Source organism: Mytilus californianus, unplaced genomic scaffold, assembly GCF_021869535.1.
Source record: "Mytilus californianus isolate M0D057914Y unplaced genomic scaffold, xbMytCali1.0.p SCAF_3, whole genome shotgun sequence".
Classification (NCBI taxonomy): Eukaryota; Metazoa; Mollusca; class Bivalvia; order Mytilida; family Mytilidae; genus Mytilus; species Mytilus californianus.
This window is the reverse complement of record NW_026262679.1, coordinates 77,559,519-77,576,281: the sequence shown is the minus strand read 5'-3', so window position 1 is coordinate 77,576,281 and position 16,763 is coordinate 77,559,519. Positions and strand designations below refer to the sequence as shown.

General features: G+C 31.8%; 1 long non-coding RNA gene across 1 annotated transcript; it reads left to right on the top strand.

Moving 5' to 3' along the window:
• Positions 1-7,286: 7,286 nt before the first annotated feature.
• LOC127733583 (uncharacterized) lies at positions 7,287-10,288 on the top strand. The gene is made up of 3 exons (XR_007997127.1): positions 7,287-7,463; positions 8,586-8,641; positions 10,198-10,288. It is a non-coding gene; the product is annotated as an uncharacterized LOC127733583 (long non-coding RNA).
• Positions 10,289-16,763: the final 6,475 nt, after the last annotated feature.

Below are 16,763 nucleotides of genomic sequence, written 5' to 3'. Positions count from 1 at the left end.
AAACCACTTATTTATCGCATCAGTATCAAGAAACTGATGATAAGATGCCAATTTAAACTTTGAGTAAACAAGAACTAGCTTCTTTTCAATAAATTCAAAAATTGCTGTGGAAAGACCTTCAATTGATCTCTGAACAATTGGTTTTTAATTTATTTTTTTTTCTTCTTCCGACACTTTTATTTCTTGCGTATAAATTTTGTTTCGCAAGATGTTGCTTAGATGTATGGTATATGATATCGAACAGTTTATGCGCCTTTGAAATTGACCCTGCTTAACCGAATACTTTTCTTTGTAGGAGTTATCTCCCCGAACACTGTTTTTCTTGTAAGTGTATCTCCTCCGTAACCAAGAATAGCGACAAATTTTACCAAATTGCTCGTTATATCATCAGGATGTTTTGTCCCATTTTGACCGAAGTGATACGAAAACTCCATATGAGAGTTATTTCCCATTCTGTATTTGACATAAGGGATATATAAATATATAGCATGAACGGTTAGTGATAGAGACCTAAGGTATATTGATTTGAGGTCGTTGGTTCATTTAAATGAAATTGAGGCTAAGATCAAAGGTCAAGGTCAAATTCTAAATTTTTACTTTTCCTTGTTATTTGATCTCCTCCGTCATTTTTAAAGATATATATAAAAGAACTAGTTCAAAATGTTTGCCTAATTGTGATTAAGATATGATCCATTTGGTCTGAAACAATCCAAAGACATCTTATAGGAGTTATTTTCCCTGAAATGATTCAATTTAAGGTTAATTGATTATTACCCCAATTGGTACATGATAACGCCATTGGGTCTTTTGCAAACTGTTGGTTAAGATATGACCTTGAAAAATATCAACCGGAAGTGACCTTGAGACGCTTGGACGCCAATAGTCACTTTGAGTAAACCAGAAGTAGCTTCTCATCAATAATTTAGAAAATTGATGTGGATAGACCTTCAATTGTTCTCTGAACAATTAGGTCTTTCCGCTTTTCTGTGGAAAGACCTATTGTATTTGTTCTGATTATTATTAATTTTTTTTTTCCGCCTTATTTGTTCTTGCGATAAATATTTGTTTCGCAATATGTCGCTAAGATATTTCTCATATTGTATCGTATAGTTTATGCGCTTTTAAATTTCACCCTGCTAAGACGAACAATTTTCTTTGTAAGAGTTATCTTCCTTTTCACTGTTTATCAAGTGTGTGCATCTCCTTCGTAACAAAAAAAGATATCGACAAATACATCGTCAGGAATTTTTGGCTAATTTGGATCGAAGCGATTCAATGAAATTTTATAGGAGTTATCTACCTTTACCAAAAAAAATTTCGGTATGTTTTTTCAACTCATAAACCTTTAACCGTATAACCCTGGAATCTTTTTATTTGAGGCCCCTTTTCCTTGTTTTTGCATTTTCTCCAACACTTTAAAAGATATATATAAAAGAACAAGTGCAAAATGTTTGCTTTATTGTAATGAAGATATGTTATATTTGGTCTGAAACAATCTAATGACATCTTATAGGAGTTAGTGCCCCTGAAATGTCTAATTATAAGGTTAATTGATCATTACTTCAACTTGGTTCATTATAAATTTATATGACCTTTTATAAAAGGTGGGGTGACATATGACCTTGAAAAATGACAACCGGAAGTGAACTTGTGAAAACCAGAAGTAGCCATTTTTGCACTTTTTTCATGGAAAAGTACTCGGAATCCATATATTTTGGAATTTAAATACTTTAACTTATCACCAAAGACTAGAAGTGTTTTTCGATAAACCGAAAGTGGCCAATTATCTCCTGGTTTACAGGCAAAAGTATATAGAAACTATATATTTTTGGAATCAGTGTGAAAGAAGCTATCATATGAGATCGGTAGTGATATTTACTTCACCGGAAGTAGCACATTATCTCCCTTATTTCACTCAAAGGTATATAGAAATCACTTATTTATCGCATCAGTATGAAGAAACTTATGATTGGATGCCAATTTTAACTTTGAATAAACAGGAACTAGCTTCTGTTCAAAAACTTTGAAAATTAATGTGGAAAGACCTTCAATTGTTCTCTGAACAATTGGTTTTTAATTATTATTTTTTTTCTTCTTCTGCCAAACCCTTTTCTTGCGGTATAAAGTTGTTTCGCAGGATGTCGCTTAGATATTTTGATATTATATTGAACAGTTATTGTGCTTTTAAAACTCATCTTTTTTTAGCCGAAGACTTTTTTTTTGTAAGAGTTATCTCTCCAAACACTGCTTTTTTTGTGTGTGAATCTCCTCCGTAACCAAAAAAAGATAACCACAAAATTCTTTTTCCTATTTGTTTGTTACATCTTCAGGAATTTTTGGCTGATTAAGATCGAAGTGATTCCTTTAAATCTTATAGGAGTTATCTACCTTTAACAAATAAATTTGTCGTTATGTTTTTGTAACTCATAAACTGTTAGCCCTATAAACCTAGTTTTTTTATTTGAGGTACTTGGACCCTAACTAAGAAAATGAGGTCAAGGTCAAAGGTCAAGGTCATGCTCTGAATTTTGACATTTGCTTGTTTTTGCATTTTCTCTGACACTTTTTAAGAGATATATGAAAAAACTGGTGCAAAATGTTTGCTTTATTGTGATGAAGATATGATACATTAGGTCTGAAACAATCCAATGACATTTTATAGGAGTTATTGCCCCTGAAATGTTTTATATTAGGGTAAATTGATTATTACTTCAGATTGGTACATGATAAAGCCCTAAGGTCTTTTGCAAAATGTTGGGTGACATATGACCTTGAAAAATGTCAACCGGAAGTGACCTGGAATGAACCGGAAGTCGTAATTTTTGCACTTATTTCAAGGAAAAGTACCTAGAAACCTAACCCGAATAATTCAGTCGTTATATTCCACTGCTCTACGATGGCTACATTAACGCCTGAAGGCCTTGTCAATAAAACATCGTCAAATAATTATCGGAATTAGCTCGGGATTTACCTATCTCGATAACATTGAGCTATTAGCTGATTGGCTCTCTCTCGCAGATAGCACCAATCAAAATCCTAGATTCTAGACACGTTTTTATTGTATTAAGAATTCAGGCCCTCGGGAGTGGGAGAGTCGATCACGGGGAGGGACTGAATTATTCGGGTTACTAGAAACCATATATTTTTTGAATGAGCATACATTAACCTATCATTTGAGACCGGAAGTGACATTTTATAAACCGGAAGTAGAATATTTTCTCTTATTACAGGCATAAGTATATACAAACTATATATTTTTGGAATCAGTGTAAATACAGCTATCCTATGAGACAGGACGTTACATTTTCTTAACCGGAAGTTGGCAATTATCTCCCTTATTTCAGACAAAAGTATATAGAAACCATATATTTTTGGAATCAATGTAAAAGCAGCTTTCTTTAGAGACCGAAAGTGATTTTCTAAACCGGAAGTTGACAATTATCTCCCTTATTTTAGGCAAAAATATATACAAACCATATATTTTTGGAATAAGTGTGAAAGAAGCTATCATATGAGACCTGAAGTGACATTAACTTAACTGGAAGTAGCAAATTAACTCCCTTATTTAAATCAAAAGTATATAGAAACCATTTATTTTTCGAATTAGTATGAAGAAACCTATGATTGGACGACAATAATTCTTTTGAAAACCGGAAGTAGCTGCTTATCAATTGTTTAGAAAATTGATGTGGAAAGATCGGTTATTAATTTTTTTTCTTCTTCCGCCACTTTTATTTTTTGCGTGTAACTTTTGTTTCTTAAGATGTCGCTTACATGTTTGGTATATGATATCGCACAGTTTATGCTCCTTTAAAATTGACCCTGTTTAAATGAAGACTTTTCTTTGTAGGAGTTATCTCCCCGAACACTGTTTTTCTTGTTATTGTATCTCCTCCGTAACAAAAGAAGATAACGACAAAATTCTTTTTCATATTTGTTCGTTACATCCTCAGAAATGTTTGGCTGATTTTGATCCAAGCGATCCTATGAAATCTTATAGGAGTTATTTACCTTTACCAAATAAATTTGTCGTTAGGTTTTTGTAACTCATAAACTGTAAGCCGTATAAACCTAGATTCTTTTTTATTTGAGGTCAAGGTCAAAGGTTAAGGTCATGTTCTAAATTTTGACATTCACTTAATATCGCTTCTACTCAGAAGGAGTTATAGATATCGACAAACATTTTTTTACCAAAACGTTAGTCGCAACATGTTGTAACTGGAAAGTTTTTATCGAAATGGTACGCGTCATTTTCTTGTGGGTTCAATGCCACTGAAATGGTAAAATGAACAAATTAACTATCCATAGCTTCAAACTTTGCAGCTTTCATGATGTATAAATGAATCTTATCTCAATTAATCAACAAAGGTCCGCTTCCCTCGACACCCCCCCCCCTTTTCCAACTGATTTTATTTTTTAGGAACCCCAATTCTATTAAATGAAAATCGCTTTAGTCCCGTACATTTTCTGAAGAAATCCTTCCCTGCCTGCAAAAAGCTGCTCCAATTCATGTATATGCAATGCAATGCATGAAGATTCGTGGTCAGCGATTGGATTGGACATCAGTTTACCCTTAAATGAATCAAGAAACTATATTCCCGTTAGCACTATAAAAACACGTGCAGTCCGCATGACGCCCTGACCTGGACTGAGAAATTAAAAATCAATGACATAGACATCGCTCCCGAGTTCGCAAATATTAATGAAATCCTGGAATTAAATTTCTTAACCTGCATTAAAATACAAATCTTTGCTCCCGTAAACATGTGTATGAAAAAAAAAAGCATCCATGATCAGACATTAATTACCTGTAAAAAATAAAATCTATAGTTGTTAAATTATACATTGCATATTTTCACTAAGGCATGTATTGCACGAACACTCAAGGATCCAAGATCAAACATCATTAACCTGTAAATGAAAGAAAATAAAATCCGTTAGCACAATCTTTATACACAGGTCTGGTCTTGACGACATCCTCCTCTGCAAAGAAATTTTAAAAACAAAAGTGATACCTTGTTACACCGTTTTTTAAATTTCATTCTTTATTATCGAAGTTCAGGTGGAAAGACCTTCAATTGTTCTCTGAACAATTGTTTTTTAATTATTTTTTCTTCTTCTGCCGTCTGAGATGTTTTTGTTTCACAACATATTGAAAGGATTTTTTACTAATGATGTTGTACAGTGATGGGGATTTCCACATTCACCCTGTATAACCGAACACTTATTCTTATAGGAGTTATCTCCCCGCCTCCCCTTTTTCTTGTTATCTTTATTTCTCTGAAACCGTAAAAGATTTTAACAAACTTTTTTTTCCAAATTGTTTGTCTAGTCTTAAGAATGTTTTGGTTAAGTTTAACCGAAGTGATCCAATGACATCTTATGGGAGTTATTTCCCTTTAAAAATTTAAAATTGGTGATATGTTGAATAAGTTCATACACCATAAGTCATTGAGGCCTAAAGTCTTTTGATATGAAGTCCTTGGTCCATTTAGAGGAAATTGAGGTCAGGTCAAAGGTCAAGGTCATGTTCTAAATTTTGAACTTTGCTTATTATCTTTATTCCAAAGAAATCGTAATAGAAAATTATATGATGCGTTTGCCAAATAATTGTTTACACCATGGTGCAACTTCAATTCATTCAAGTCGAAATGTTTCGGTCACCCTTTATAGGAGTTTTCTCCCCTTATGTATTAAAAATCAGTATTACTCCTCAATCATACAAGTGAATGACCTGGGATGTTTCGATTTGAGATCATTGACCTATGACCTTGAAATTGAGGTCAAGGTCAAAGGTCAATTTGATATTCTCGATTTTGACCTTTGCTTAAAATTTATACTGGTTCATTAGAAAACCATCAGGTCTTTTGCATGAGGTTGGTAGACATATGACCTTCAAAAAGGTCAAACGGAAGTGACATTATTTTAAGCGGAAGTAGTCATTTTCATCCTAATTTAATGAAAAAGTACCTAGAAACCTTATATTTTTGGAATCAGCTTGAATTCATCAATCATATGAACACGAATGACATCTTCTTCCATTTTTTAATCTAAATTCTTTATTATTGAAAGTTGAGGTGGAAAGACCTTCAATTGTTCTCTGAACAATTGGTTTTTAATTTTTTTTTTTTCTTCTGCCACATTTTTTTCTTGAAATGTATAGTGGTTTCGCAAGATGTTGCTTAGATTTTTTACATATGATATCGAACAGTTATTGCGCTTTTGAGACTGACCCTGTTTAACCGAACACTTTTTATCGTAAGAGTTTTCTTGTGTGCGCATCTCCTTCGCAACCGTTAAAGATTACAACAAAATTATTTCAACAATTTGCTCGTTATATCCTCAGGATCTTTTAAAAAGAATAATTTTGACCGAAGCAGTCTGTATTTAAAATAAGTGAAATGTTGTTGTAACTGGTAAATCATAAGTGATAGAGACCTAGGGTCTTTTGAATTGAGGTCCTTGGTCCACCAAAAAGAAAACGGGGTCAAGATCAAAGGTCAAGGTCAGATTCTAAATTTTTATTTTGGCTTAATATTGCTTCTTTTCAGAAACCGTATAAGATATTGACAAAATATTTTTACTAAACTGATATTTTCGACATGTCGTAACATACATATTTTGGTTAAAAGGATGCGTTGACATTTGATGGAAGTTTCCTCCCCTCTAATACTCATAATAAGCTGTATTGGGATAGAACTCATTTCCCTTACATAGTGGAGACTAAGGGTAATAGGTTAGGTAATATCTTAAGTGAATTTTGAGTGGAAAGATCTTCAATTGTTTTCTGAACAATTGGTTTTTAATGTCTTTTTGTCAAATTGTTGTCAATATAATGGAATTCTGTGCGACTGTCATACAAGTGAGAGGTTTAGCTACCATTTAATAGTTTAATCCACAATTTTCTACATAAGGAAATGCTTGTACATTTTTAATTAGTATTTTGTCAAAGTGAAGAATAATGTGCCCGAGTAAGGAGACATGTCTTCCTGCTGATTGTTACCTTGTGAACTAGCACGTTAAAAATCCATCTCAGCGTGTCGGTCTAGTACAAAGCAGGGTTAATATCTATATTACATTAATATGTTCTCGTCCTGAATATGCATATTAATTTGCCGCTGGACGTAAAGCAGCCATACATCATCACCATCATAATTAGTCTATTGACACAGCATTTCATACAGTAACCTTATTTTTTATAAATGTCAGGTTGTGTGAATAATAAAGAATTAATTATGTGATATTACATATGGACATAATTTACATGATTATGTAGATGAATAGGTAAGCAAATATATACAGATCTAAATCTGACTTTTCACATGAATATAAATATTAGCCTCGAGAAGTGCACACGTAAAAGTGAAGTATTAAAAGACAACCTTTGCAGGTAGACATGAAGTTATTCGACATCATAGTGCTTGTTGCTTTGTTGATTGTGGCCTCGGTTACAATCCAAGCTGGTAAGTAGAAAAAGCAGCAACATTGGTTAAAATGCTTCGTTTGCAATCTTCTCGATTTCTTTTTTCATGGTAATTCTTTTTGACATTTTTATTTACTATTACACATTGTACCTATCTAGTGTATACTTGTCAGTAAAATTACTATGTAGGAATATCAGTTCCATAGATCACGAGGAAATTTTCCAATTGCCGTAATAATAATCCCGTTCTCTGTTTCATGTTCTTAAATGTGACATCACTGAATTAAACTTATCGCCGATTTTTTTAACACGGATGCCACACGCGGAGCAAATTCTGTTTATCTTCCAGAGCACATGAGATCATCCTCAGATTTTGGTTTGGTTCGTGTTGCTCGGTTTTTAGTTTTTCTATGTTGTGTTTTGTAGATTGATGTTAGTATTTTTGTCGTTTTTCGATTTGTTGGCATGGCGTTGTCAAGTTGGTTATAATAATAAGTTTGGTATTATCCCAGGCATAGATTACCTCAGCCGTATTTGGAATTTTGGGTCCTCAATGCTATTCAACTATGTACTTGTTTGGCTTTCTAACTATGTTGATCTGAGCGTCACTGATGAATCTTATGTAGGTTTTGGTTGGCTTCGTTTTGTTCAATCTGTTGTAAAATGAGTGTTATATTTTATATACTGCTGTTCATCGTCTTTCTTTTTTTACAAAAGTGTAATATGCCTATCAGTGACGTATGATTGTGTAATGATAGTGTTTTGTTTGTTTGTGTTTTTTTCAAGCAATGGAAATACAATAATACAGTAGTTATACATAAAAAGGTCAAACATGCTTTGTAATATTTGCACAAAATAAATATTAATTTTTCATTGTTTTAAAGTTGTATGATGTACTAAAACATTATTCGGTGGCCTAAGGTTTTTTATGCGTTTTACATATTGTAAAGGTATTTACAAAAAAACTACCGGATCTATCGTTTATCCTCTCCCCAAAAATATGTTAGTTCAGACTTTGATGAAAGTAATTCTTCAGCAAAATAATGTTCCCACTGTTTGTGCTAAATGAAATTGTACTCAGAAAGCAAATGATTTATCTATCGTATTGTACCAACCCTGATGATAAAAATAGATTCATTAATTAATATAATGACAATTACAGATGACGATGGTTATAGCAAAGGACTTCTATGGCTTAAATTAAATTACGGTGGAGATGTGAGTTGGAATTTTTCTTATTTTCTTATTTATAACAGGATTGATGAAAACTGTTTTCTTTTTTTATTTACTTATACACTTGTTTATTGTACTTCAATAAATCACACGCATGTAGTAATCTGACACTGGTTCATTAGGAATAAATTGATATTTGAAACTAAATTAATATTATTAGATATAAACAGGTTTCATTTTTCCGAGACGAATTTTTTCATTACTTAATCATACATTTCAAAACTATGAATACTATTCGTGATTATGCCAGCAGTTTACCGACACATAATTATGCCACACTGTCTTTCAGTGTTTTTAACATTTGTTTTTCTCTTGATTCTTTGAATATAGAAAAGTTGTGAACAAATTGAATATATTCAAACAGAGATTTTGAATCAACATATTACATAAACAAATACAACATTAACTCTGAATGTATGCAATTCTTGTTTTATCGGCATGGGGTTTTTTAAACTTATATCAAAAGCCAAATTATCATTTTATAAGGTGTTAATAGGCTATTTGAAATATATTGTGCCTGACAAGTCGGCCTTATAATGATTAAATTGACGTTAAAAGTTAAAAAAAAAAATAGGCATATCGGTCATATGTTGACTTCCCGTTCATATTGCTTTCTTGTTAATTAATTTGAAATATAACAGCATTTTAAGACCTGAAAATGCTTTTCATGTTAAGACACACAAGCCTTTTACCAAATTCTGATTTTCTCTTAAGAAAGCGCTATTTTTTTCTTGTTGAACATATTCGATGTTTTTGAAAAGCTTGCGAAGTAAATCAAATGACAATCAAATATTTTATTCTTTTTGTTGCATTGCTAAGAATAACATGAACTCGTTCAGCGTTTAGTTTGCAAATATTTCTATTTTCATATAACAAGTTTTACAGGAAAAACATTTTTGTAATTAATTAATTGCATTGGCTAAATTTATGGAATAAGATATTTGCAACAAAGTAAAATTATGATATATTTTAAAAGTACAAGATTTTTGCTTTTTACCATATTGATACAGTTAATTTTTTTTAGAATTGTAAATTTAGTAAAAAAATAAAGACAGAAAAATGAAACCGTAACAGGAACTATTAACAAATCAACAATTAATGTCTAGTTTAACAGTTGTCATATCTGTCTTTATAGACAATTACAGTAACATAACAAAATTAACCGTTCTGACATAATATACGAAGGAAATATATTCAAAAGTTAATCAAGTAAAGATTAGGGTAATACTTAGACGTATTTAAAACAATCGAAAGTTTGGGATTCAAAGATGGACAAAAAATTTGTCTGATTAAAGAGTTGATGTTTTAACATAGAATATCAGATACATAACAAATTAATTTCTTAAAGTATGCCTTAAAAAACTACATTCTGACTAATTCAATGGAATTATCACACAAAGAGTATAAAGAGTGTATAAACGAAACGTATATAACAAATATGGAAACCACTAACAAAATCTTATCGCACACATTAACAAGATAAATCAATACATTTCATACAATGGACATTTCTTCAAATAAACCTTGATTTATTTTTACAGAATACAGACTGGTTAACGTGGAACGGATGATACTTTGAAAAACAGAAATAGCTTTATTTTATTTAAAGAAATAAAATGATAAAATTTAAAATGTTTTGATACTGAAATTCATATACACAGCTAATATTTGGTAATATGAGAAAAGAGTTCATGGTACTTTTAAAAAAGACTAAGTGTTGAAACAGATACGTATTTAGCAATGGTGTTTCTTAAAATTAAAAAAAAATCTGTTTTTATCCATATTCATACTGACTATACAAATAATATTTAATAGATTTAGATGATCTGTAAACCTGACAGATTCAGAAAATTAGAAACAGGTAATCATAATGTTACAATTGTTAGTACCTACCAAGTTGATATCAAATACATTTAACAACACTTTTATCAATCATTGTTTCGATTCAATATATAGTACAAACCGGGACACTTATTATGAACTGCTACGGAAGTTAAATATTGCTACCTGCAGATTCAATTTACAGGTTGTCATCCATGTATGTGATTCACTGCTACAGGTTGACAATTATACTTTCTTTAATTCTTATCCGATTTTAACTTTTTCTGATCTGCAGATTATTGTTAACGTGTGGTCCGTTTTATCTCAGAATTCAAGTTTTACGTCAAATGTTCTTGCTTTTCTATTAATTTCCCATAGAGAATTAATAAAAAAAAAAAAAAAAAGAGACCATGCCCGATGACGTCACATATAAAGAACACATGTGTTAAATAAAATAAAATTTTAAAAATAAATCTGATTACATCTTAAATTTAAAGTCATAACAAAACTGTAAGTTCGTATTGACAATGTAGCTGTTAAAACATTGATTATCGACGGACTCACATCTTAAATGTCAACAAAACTTTGTCCTTGATACAGAGCTTTGTTTCAGTACTTTCGCAGTAATACAATATCAAGATCGTGTCTATATCATGTATAATTATTTCTACTGTATGTTATTCAAGGCATCCTTAATAAACGAAAATTTTACAAATACAATACACCAAAAGAAAGACACATCAGGCGGAAACCCAGTTAAAATTAAACAAAAGAAATGGAACTCTTTGTTAGAGAAGGTAAAAAAGGCCAATTTGGTAAATTTTAATTGTTTACATCTGTTTCTATGGGCTTTAAAAGTTTAATGAATGTGCCAAATTTAGATTTTTATGCATCTTATGTATGTGTTTTCACTTACATTATGGTATGGAGCTTCGAGATATTTGTAAACTTAAATTATAGATAAGTTTTCACAAAACAGTCGATTGTGGTAGGTGCAAATACATGTGGATCTTTTTTGTGCATAAGAATAAATTCAGCCGAAAAAAAATCCAAAGAAAGATAATGAATTGATCTTTTTAAAGCATCAATTTTCATCTCTGCAACAGTTTTTTTGAAAAAAATCCCCAAAATGGGCAAAATTTCATTGAAAAGAGAAAGTCAAGTACACCTTTTTATGTTTAGGAGTGTTTGAGTTGACTTGTCTGTCTTGAAAACGTATAAAAGAAAAATAATTGATACAACATCTCGCTTCAGATTCTATTATTTTTATATATTTAGGCTCTAGGTTGATATAATAACAATAAAAATTTACAGTACTAAAAAATGAAATATATGGGTCAAGTGAAATACCTTTCCGGAGTCATAACAACATAGTAGGTGTGTTCGAATAACATTTTTTTACTAAAAGTACTTGACGACAGATTTATCGAGTGGATCTTAAAAGTGCATAACTTACAAAAAGCTTCAGTTTTTGTGTGTATTATCTAGGGTAATTAGTCTTCAACCTCTGAAAATTTTTAGTCTGCCCTTCCAGGAAATATCTAATTTGAATTTTTTTTTTTTAATTTTTAACTTTCGAAAATTCCCCCTGACAACCGATCAGACAATAGTTTTAAGATGACCAAATGCATAAAAGTACATTAAATGATGCTAAAAAGAGGGACGAAAGATACCAGAGGGACATTCAAACTCACAGATCGAAAACAAACTGACAACGCCATGGCCAAAAACAAAACGACAAAAAGACAAATAAATAACTAAACAGTAGATACATTTGTTTTTTGAAATACAACTGGCATATAAGGATCGTAATGATGCTATGTGGATAAATTCATCGATTTTCAAGAGCTAAATTCACAGCGCGTCATCACTACAATGGCTTCCATTTTTACGATTATAAATAGGTGGCGTAATGGGGAGATAATTTTGACGAAGAGGAGTCCTGACTGATATAAAGGTCTCCGTACAGCCTAAATTGAAATTAAAATCAAATTTTAAAGTCTACCTCTAATAATAGTAAAAATATTGCCCAGCAACAGCTTATTTTAAAAAGTCAGCTGTTTCATATGTGTGATCTTGCGTTTATTTGAACTGTATTTCTGTCACGTAATCTTTTCATTTTAGCGGTATTTTTAAATTGCCATATAAGCAGGAGGTTTGGCTAGCCATAAAACCAGGTTCAACCCACCATTTTTTCTTAAAATGTCCTGTACCAAGTTAGGAATATGGCAGTTGTTATCAAATAGTCCGTTTCTAAGTATGTTGGCGTTTGAATTTGTTTTTGTTGCAGTTAAGTGTTTCTGTTGTTCCGTTGTTTTCCTCTTATAGCTGATGTGTTTCCCTCGGTTTTGGTTTGTAACCCGGATTTGTTTTCGCTTAAACGATTTATGACTATTGAACAGCGGTAAACTACTGTTGCCTTTATTTATATGTATCCTTTTGTATATCACACTAGTATATCACACAATCTTTTTAAATAAAGGATCATATTTGATAAAATGGTTTTCAACAAATCATAGTGAAACAAACAGAAAAATACCCTTACTCATCATGCAAAGAAAGTAAAAAAAAATAATAGGTTAGCTTACATTTATGTTCCGTTTTAGGAAAGAAGTGATATCTATTCTGATGGGAACTAATATGTATCTCTTGGTGTGAATTTATTCCTTTTTTATTATGAATCCACGAATATGGCATAGTTAGTATTTACCTTTGATACAAAGTCGTCTCACGTACAATCGATTCATTCATTTACTGTTATTTGGATGGGAGGAGGGGCATGGATGGCAGAAGACGCGTACACTGTGGGAGCGCCCAGTCTCGTTCCTTTTGGTGTTCGTGCGATTCTCTCAGTTATTGTTTAACTTGATTTGTATATTCTTAATTTTTCCACTGATCGAAATTTAAAGATGTTTATAACGTTGGACAATTTATAGCTTGTCATATTGTTTATGCATCTAACTATTATTTTCACGCTAGAATTCTACGTTAGTAGTACGTTCAAACCATCATATAATGCATGTTATTTCAATTTTAAACTACACATTTGAAATCAATTGTTTATGTATATATACTAAGTCTCAATAAAAATGCAAAGTATGATATCCCAAGTCTCCTTTAGTTTCCATTTGGATTACAATGCAACATCGTTTTTTCATTGCTTTCTTCGACCATTTGGTGTCATGTAACCTAAAAAGCTTGGTCTCGATTAGACGATTTTCAATTCAGGGATTTGCGATTAGTCACATAGGGATCAAAATCAAAACTCACAAATGTTCATTCAAATCAAATCACATGTTTTGATAATCTTTTTCTATAGTTTATAATGGTGGAAATTAGTAATCCAAAGTGTAATTTTAATTGCTTTTGTGACAGTGTTAAAATGTTAAACGTCTAAAAATCTTAATATTGAAAGTCTCTGAACATTGCTTGAAATGTTCTATAGGCAAATCTGTCCAATGATTGTTATTAAGAAGTCGTCAAAATCTTAGAACGATTGGCAAACTTCTAAAAAAAAGTTCTGTCGGTTTGAATTTTTATGAAAAAAATAACATGTAGAAGTTGCGTTCCAATAGGCACTCATTATACTATAGATGTTGATAGGTGTGTAGAATGAAACAAGAGATTTCTATTATATGGATCTGACAGATACTTTTGTTTACGTTGTTTGCCGTGTAAATATTTTTCACCTTGGTCACTGATTTTGCCAACTGTTTTGATTAGAGCGCTATTAATGAGTACGATTTAGATAAAATGTGCGTTTGGTGTTCGAAATTATACCCCTGGGATATTTGACGAGTTTTTATAACCACTCGATCGATGCCACTGCTAGTGAACGTCTCTATTTACTTTCTTTAGAACTAATGTTTACATTAAATGTTGAATTCTTCGAAATATGAATGTATTTTTAGCTACCACATGATTAGATTGTCATAGCCGTACACGTATTATGTAAATTTTATAGAATTTTCGGTTTAAGTCTTATGTAGACGAAACGTGCTTCTTGGGTACCAAATTATAAGCCGGCATTTTAAATAGTTTCATTATCATAAATTGTAAAAATGCGCTTACATATATTTGCATGCACACGTATAAAAAATGCGGTTTTATCCAACGCAATCATTGGTTTGACGTTGTTTTCAATTTAGACTTGTTTCTATTTTTTCGTTTGGGCTTGTGTTATGTTTGCCTTCGGGTTTATATGATCCGTTCATCCTATTTCGACTCTTCAAAATTCAAGAGTCTATCCTAAATTGAGGTAAATTGTGTGGCTTTCCAAATACCGTTTCCATTCCTAACATCACTGAAGAGACATTAATTGTCGAAATCCGAATATGGTGTACTAATTTTTGCACCTTTTGTTTGCGGTATACCATCTTTCCGCAAGTTTATTGTTTTCTGTTTGGTATTAAATTAATAGTTAAGATCCATTTTGTTACATCTGGTGATCCGTTTATTTGGCAACCGCCAATGGCAGTTAGCAGGGTTTAAGAACATCCGTTGTTCGACCTGCTAGTCAAATGCGTTTTGTTAAAATATACTTTTTAACTTTTTTTGGTCTTTTGGAAAATGTTGTTTGTGCTGTATTTAGACCCCTCTACCAAGAAATTTGTTTTGCATGTACACGTATAAAAATTGCGGTTTTTATCCAACGCAATCATAGGTTTGAACGTTGTTTTCAATTAAGACTTGAATATATATATATATATAATCTTTGCACCTTTGTTTGCGGTATACCATCTTTGCCGGAAGTTTATTGTTTTCTGTTTGGTATTAAATTTATAGTTAAGATCCATTTATTACATCTTGTGATCCGTTTATTTGGCAATCGCCAATGGCAGTCAGCAGGATTTAAGAACATTTGTTGTTCGACCTGTTAGTCAAATGCGTTTTGTTAAAATATACTTTTTCACTTTTTTGGTCTTTTGGAAAATGTTGGTTGTGCTGTATTTAGACCCCTCTACCAAGAAATTTATTTTGCATGTACACGTATAAAAATTGCGGTTTTTATCCAACGCAATCATAGGTTTGAACGTTGTTTTCAATTAAGACTTGAATATATATATATAATCTTTGCACCTTTGTTTGCGGTATACCATCTTTGCCGGAAGTTTATTGTTTTCTGCTTGGTATTAAATTTATAGTTAAGATCCATTTATTACATCTTGTGATCCGTTTTTTTGGCAATCGCCAATGGCAGTCAGCAGGATTTAAGAACATTTGTTGTTCGACCTGTTAGTCAAATGCGTTTTGTTAAAATATACTTTTTCACTTTTTTGGTCTTTAGGAAAATGTGTGTTGTGCTGTATTTAGACCCCTCTAACAAGAAATTTGTTTTGCATGCACACGTATAAAAATTGCGATTTTTATCCACCGCCATCATAGGTTTGAACGTTGTTTTCAATTTAGACTTGTATATATATATATATATATATATATAAGTACGTCTGAACCAGTGACAACTCTTCCATAGATTTATCCATTGGATCACCAGCAGTGATTGTGATACATGGCTGTGTACATTCTGTATATACAACTCGCCTAAACATCAGCCCAACAATGTTAGATCTGTAAATTTGCTTTCGCAAATTTTTAGTTCTTCCCTCGCCGGGATTAGACCTCATGCTACTGAGATATCGTGACACCAATTCGTATGCACTGTGTCCGACGCGCTAGACCACCCGACCACCTAGGCTTCATAATTATAAAGCTTTCGGTGGCCGGGTGTTACCTTATATATGTATATTGTAGATAAATATCAACAAATGTCTACTTATTTATTGATCATTTTATTTTTTGTCTTAAGGTTTCTGTCAATTCAATTTAATATTGCACAGATGTCTATACATTATGACAAGCTGTGAATTGTCAAGAGTCTTACAATACAAATATAGAAGAGAACACAACAATGGAATACAGCAGTACAACATATACAACAAAACACCATGGTGTATCAAAAAATAATAAAGTAATAATTATTGCAAGTTAGACTTTATTGTAGTTTCAACATGAGTAGACATTATATTGGTGATTATTGTAGTCCCATCGATCAATTTATTTGTCCCCATTGCTTGATTAGCAAACCAGCAATTTGGTTTTCGATAAAGCTATGACTGCTGAAACAATGCATCACATTCGGGACTCAATATAAATAAATACAAATCCAAACTTCATACATACGGACCTCTTGTCTGTTTTCATGATAATCAACTCCATTGTGTGTTTCATTGGCCTCGTTATAGGTCATTTTGTAATAAGTGTGATCCTTTTCATCTGTGAATTTACC